The sequence below is a fragment of the Etheostoma spectabile genome, chromosome 2 (assembly GCF_008692095.1).
Source record: "Etheostoma spectabile isolate EspeVRDwgs_2016 chromosome 2, UIUC_Espe_1.0, whole genome shotgun sequence".
NCBI classification, from domain to species: Eukaryota; Metazoa; Chordata; class Actinopteri; order Perciformes; family Percidae; genus Etheostoma; species Etheostoma spectabile.
In genome coordinates, this window is record NC_045734.1 from 18443526 (window position 1) to 18449607 (window position 6082).

General features: G+C 37.8%; 1 protein-coding gene across 3 annotated transcripts in view; it reads left to right on the forward strand.

The window, feature by feature from the left end:
- Window positions 1-4018: 4018 nt before the first annotated feature.
- Window positions 4019-6082, forward strand: part of myh9a (myosin, heavy chain 9a, non-muscle) — a 28356-nt gene continuing 26292 nt past the window's right edge. For all 3 annotated transcript variants that reach the window (XM_032541762.1, XM_032541784.1, XM_032541773.1), the window contains exon 1: window positions 4019-4225. The gene's annotated coding sequence lies outside the window, so the exon portion shown is untranslated. The remainder of the gene's footprint in view (window positions 4226-6082) is intronic.

Sequence of the window (6082 nt, forward strand, 5' to 3'; positions counted from 1 at the left end):
GATATTAAAGGTAGTCTAATAAACAAAAATAGAAATGCTTTGTAAATCGGGTTTCTTGTTTTTTATATTTTTATTGAGGTTCTGGCAAGAATTACATATACTTCCAGTTCTGATTTTATACAGAACCATTTTTTTTCAAAGTTTTAACCTTTAAGAGTTTTAGAAACATGATGAAAACAATAACACACACTACTAGACAAAATTACCTTCAAATCAGAGGGGTCAACAGCGTCCAAGACTGGTTGCCATATCTTAATAAATCCCTCGACATTGTTATGAATTATGTAGCTCATCTTTTCATGAGGGAGTATTCTCAGTACCTGATACTAATTGTGCAGTGCAGCAATGTCCTTCTAAATCCAAAATGTATGAATAGTCTTTCTTGCTATATATAAAAGTTTTACAACCAATTTAGCTTTATGGTTCCTTGCAACGATCACTTTAGCTGTGCTGCCAAAACACAGTGAAGAAGTGAAAGCTCATAGTCATAGCCAATCAAGGCAACCACCTCCTTTTCACTTCTCTCCAAAATGTCGGTGTCTTTGTATATTTGAAGTAATTTTAACTTTTAGTTTTCAGAGACTTTATACTTGGATAAATGTTGTATTTCAATTTTTACCACAAAGAGAACTGTGCTTTACTGCCTTGAATTTGATTTACATTTTTTGGAGAATGCTGACTATAAAATAGATATAATTAATTATTTAACTGTTTTCACAAGCTGTATAGCACTCTTCTTAAAATATAAACTGATATAACCCCCCCTTATTTCAGAGTATAGTCAATATTCTTACTTTTTATTACATACAGTATTTTTGTTTTTCACAGGTATGCGTATAAAGTATACAAATGGTTGGCATTACTAAAACCCTGAACATGCAGCTCAAAAATTCTCCAAATGCAGACATACTTCATCTTGCAATTGACAGTTCTGTCCACAACAGGGTGCACTATTCATTCAGAGACTGATAACGTCCGGTTGGTGTAGCAGTGCAGTAACACACACAGAGAGAGAGGAAAAGAATGTATGAGAAATAACGAATCCCTCCGTAACAACTTATTTTAAATTGGACTCATCCAAACTTCTGTCATTAGGTTTTAAATAATCCTTGAAGTGTTTTAGTGGGCCAGAAGGTGTGATCGATGGAGTGGATTTGGATGGGTAGTATTGTGTTTTTTATTGTGTCACTGAACTTCTCGCATTCGTCTAAAATCAATCATTGTAGGTCACGTCTCCCTTCTATCCACCAAACACAGGCAGGCCGATGTGCTCAAACACGTCAGAATAAACTTCCATGCAGACCTCTCTCCCTCTCTTCCTGCTAGGGCTTCTGCACTTTCCCCCTCAGTGAAATTTACCACAAATACCTGCATGACATGACTTGACATGACTGATGTTGCTCCTCGTTAAAAGCATGCACATCCACAGATGATACATATTTGAACTGTGTTGACTAACTTTAAACACTTTTTTTTATGGTATCTACACTATTAATATGTGTATCACGCAGAAACAAATAGGATCATTTTAAATGGCGGCTGTTATGAGGTGTGTGAGACAGTTTGCTGTCCTGAAGCAAGCTGCAGGAAGCTGCTTTATATGTGAAGTGGTGTAACAACAGACAATGACCTGTGGCTGCAGAAATGAACCAACAGGATGATGACTAAGCAAAAGAACCCAATCAGCTCTAGATAGGCACTTTGCTTTCCCAGTGTGCACATGGAAACACCATAATACAGTATGCTAACTGTTTACAGCATGACATACATTATATTTTAGAACATAGTTTATGTGTGTTAAGCGCTGGCCACACTGATACAACCCACTTGCGATATGCAAATGCATAATATGCAAATTAAAGCTGAATGATTACAGAAGGAAGGATTAAGGAAAAAGACCACTAGCCTATTTGAAATACCAATAAATCACCTAATACATACACAACATTGTTGTGGAACTCAATATGTTAACTATACCAGTATAAGTAACAATTACACATACACAACACTCATTGTAAAATGTAAAATATGAAATCAAAGTGTATCAGTAAGCATTGTTTTCAAATAGCCTATCCACTACAACAGTGTAATAACGAAATTTAGTTATTTTATTTTTGAAATTAGTAATTTTATTTGTTTTAGATCTTTGAAAAATATTTCTGGGGCCGCCACTGAGCCCAATCAGGATGGACGGAAGCTAAAAAATGCGTTTTCAACTCTGTCTCAAAACAATACTCACATGCCCATATGTACATTGAAAGCGGTATTGGTTGATAAAATCATTCCTCCTTTCATTACAAGGTAGAATTTACTGTCATTCTCTCCACAGACAATATTAAGTGGTTTAGTTTAATGCACCTTTGGCCATGCAAGTATTGCAAGTATTATAAATATAATGTGAATCTATTGTTATTGGTATTCGAACAAGATTGTTTAAATCTCTCTCTGAAAAGTAACTGCATCAGGACTTGGACTGAATAAACAATCTAAAGTTTATCTGTATTACTGTTTTATCGCCTACAGTCATAAAACATAGCGTATGTACACACCTTGTAATGCCAACAGTGTGCGAGTCCTTGCTCTGTTTCATTCATGCTGTGACACGCTGCCGCTACATTTCTATCAGCCCATCTTTGATGTGTGGCAGATTTGAAACAGCAGGAGGACCGGAGCTTGGGGTAATGACAGGGGTTGAAAAGAAACTTTACACCACACATGCACCAAAAACCCAACAATAGACCACGCCTCCCTCCACTTCTTTGCTCTTTTTTTTTAGATCTTTTTCTTTCTGTGTCTCCTCTTTCTGACCATATATGGTAGAAAATGAAACCAAAAGCTCATTGGTGCATGGGAGACAAAGTGCAGGTAGACATTTCCCTTTTGGGATGTGTTATAGTTAAATCATTTCCCTTCATTTATGTTTTCTTGTCAAGTAAATATATATTTAAGTTACGCTTTAATTTTTTTTTTTACAGAGAGAATACAATACCAGAAGTGCAAAGACCTACCGAGAGTATACTGCACTGTACTGTATGTACGTGCTTGCACTGACACAACTGACAGACCCATTTCTTTGTCTATAAATCCATTAAAACATCAACATATGAACACACTCTTGCATGTTGGTTTGTTCCCTTTTTACATTTGCTTCCTCTCTCCACAAGCGTCATGTGTTTTGTGTCATCCACCTTGGACACATCAGCAGTGCCACACCCCTGCAGGTACAGGTGAGGCTCTTCATTCCCACACACACACACACACACACACACACACACACACACACAATCTGCCAAGATGCTCCAATCACAAAAAAGATAATCACTGAGTCTCTTCCAATACACAAACAGGGTGTAGGCTACTCACATCCAAAATGCTGGGTCAAAGGATCAAATTAGGCATTGTCAAATCACCATTACTGTCTGGTAGTATCAGACAGTATTGTTCCGCTCTCCTCTGATTGGACCAACTTGAGAATAGATTGACTTTTAATCATGCAGATTACAATCACCCGAGTGATGAATGTGTTATGTGTCTATATATTGATCGCCTTGTGATGGTGGTATCAAGGTGCACCTTTTAAGTTGAAAAAAAAGTGCACACTTCACACAATGTTTCCAGATATATCTGAAAGTAAATTAAATATTTTTTAGTTTTTATAATTTTATATATGTGGATTATGTGGATTTAAAATGTTGCCACAGCTATTTGCAATTTGTTTTATTGATACATATGTCATTGTTATTTTATTCTTTCTTATATTATTATGAGCCGGACACATCTAACAAAATGTTGAGACTGTTTCCTGGATGATACATGATATCAAAATCATCTTCTTCTTGTGCTGTTTGATTTTCAAAGTAGAGCCAAGAAATGAATGCCTTTTTATTAAGGGTCTACTTTTTGATTCAGAGATACTTTGCAGCCACGTGTCATATTTCCAGGTTTGCTGGTGAGCTCTTGAACGCAGCATGTACAGCGGGGCGGGAGGTGGGCGGGGCGTTTTCATTTACCTGCGAATAATACAACTGGGCGGACTAAAGGTGAAGACTGTCCGTCCCCGCAGAGCAACGCTTGAGCAGCTGGACCGCATGACAGAGAGGTGAGACGCGGCTGAATACATAAGAGGCTTTTTCACTGAGCGGTTTCTTTTGAAGAAAGTGTCGTCGCAACACGGACACAAACAGACGGACTGAGCTCACCTACAGTGCCTGCAGCTGAGAACCAGGTGTGTTGTTATTTTTGTATAGCGTTGGGTGGTATTAACTGTGTCTTCAGCGGATGGGAATTGTTATTGACTTGACATGTTAAAGGGTAGTGAAGAAAAAAAAGATTGTTTTAGTTTAAGAAAGACAAGTAGGAATGTATTTGTTTTACTCAAGATGCCCAGGTGATCTCATCAGGCGACACAGAGCAGCCCTTTAACCCCGCGCATGCTCAAATCGTCTTTGAATATTGATTTATTTGTAAATGTTGTGCGTTATTTGCTGAACCTATCTATGGGACTTTTGCTCTGTCAAAACTGTTGTGACAGTAATTTACAGCTCACGAAGTCACTTCTCTTTGTGATTCTCACAAGACTAAAGATCCCCAGTATAACCAGATGTAGCCCACAGACATCAACCAGTTATATTTCATACACAAATCTATATAAAGATTGGAGAGAAAAAAAACTGTTCAGTTGTAAATTAAAAGTTAAATTCATAGGTTAGTATACCTGTATGGACACACAACTTTGAATTTGATATTTAAGGACTGGTTTCTTTATTTACCAGGTAGGCTAATAGTTGGCTAATAATAATATGCAGTATGACACAAACAGCAGGACTTTAGCTCATGTCTGTTATATTTACCGTTTGCAAAATGGATCCTGCAGAGTAGGTTTGTCTTGTTGTTTTTATCAGGTAAATATGAGATGATCTTTTCTTTCTTTTTTTCATAAAACAAACTGCACACACCCTGCTGATGCTGCTTGTCCACCAAGCGGAAACTTCCAGGTCTGACAAGTTGAGGCAATGAGGAAGTGCCCCAAAACCGCATTGTATCTCATTTCCAGCAGGGGGCGACTCCACTGGTTGCTAAAAAACGTCCCATTGCATAAGGAAATTACTGTACTTCTCCCTTGATTTAATACATCTGTGAACATTTCCCTAACAAGTTCATGTTGTAAATTATGGTCCCATTTATGTTAAATAGACTATTAAAGCAGGGGATTTTTTAGGGGTGTGGCTACACACCGTCTTGTCAATTATGACAGAGGCTTAGCAATGCGTATCCACAGCACAGTGTATATTAATAGGCGTCAACATGTTTTTGTCTTAAACTTTGACCCTCTCACTGTGTTTTCACTTTATCAAAGTAAATTGGAACATTTGTGTACCCTAAAAATGTATTGTTCAGCATTCAAGAACACCTTGCCAATCAAGCTAGCAAGCCAGCTAGCCAGCTAGCTGGTAACTTAAGGGAAAGTCTTCCGATTTTCAACCAGCTCTGTGTACTACAGTACATGCAGATGAATGGCGCCAGTGTCCGGAGCTGCCTGATCCTAAACCGCCTCTGATGATACTGGCTTAGCTGTGGCAATTTCCCCCCCTTAGCTCTGCCCACTTGTCTAAAGATGCTCACTTCTGGCTCCAAAATACCAAGATGGCGACACTAAATGGAACGGCATTCCACAAACCACTGGGTGATGTCCGACTGATGTTATAGTGTCTACCCTCAGGATACAAAATTGACAAGCAGTCACAAAAGGACTTGGCTTTGTGGGGATGATGATGAAGAAGTACAGTGGGGCTCATAAGTTTATGAACCCATGCTAAAGTTGACTAAAGAGGGAAAAAAAATATGTTTTGGAAATTTATCTCAATGCCTTCATTTAAAAAAAAAAAAAACAAATCGGAAAAATCTAACCTTTTAAGGACACCACTTTTCTTTGTGAATGAATAATGTTTCGTAAACAAATACATTTTAAGTATACACACCCATATGTTAAATTCCCATAGAGGCAGGCAGATTTTTATTTTATTATTTCATGGATCCAGGATACTATGCATTCTGATAAAGTTCCCTTGGCCTTTGGAATTAA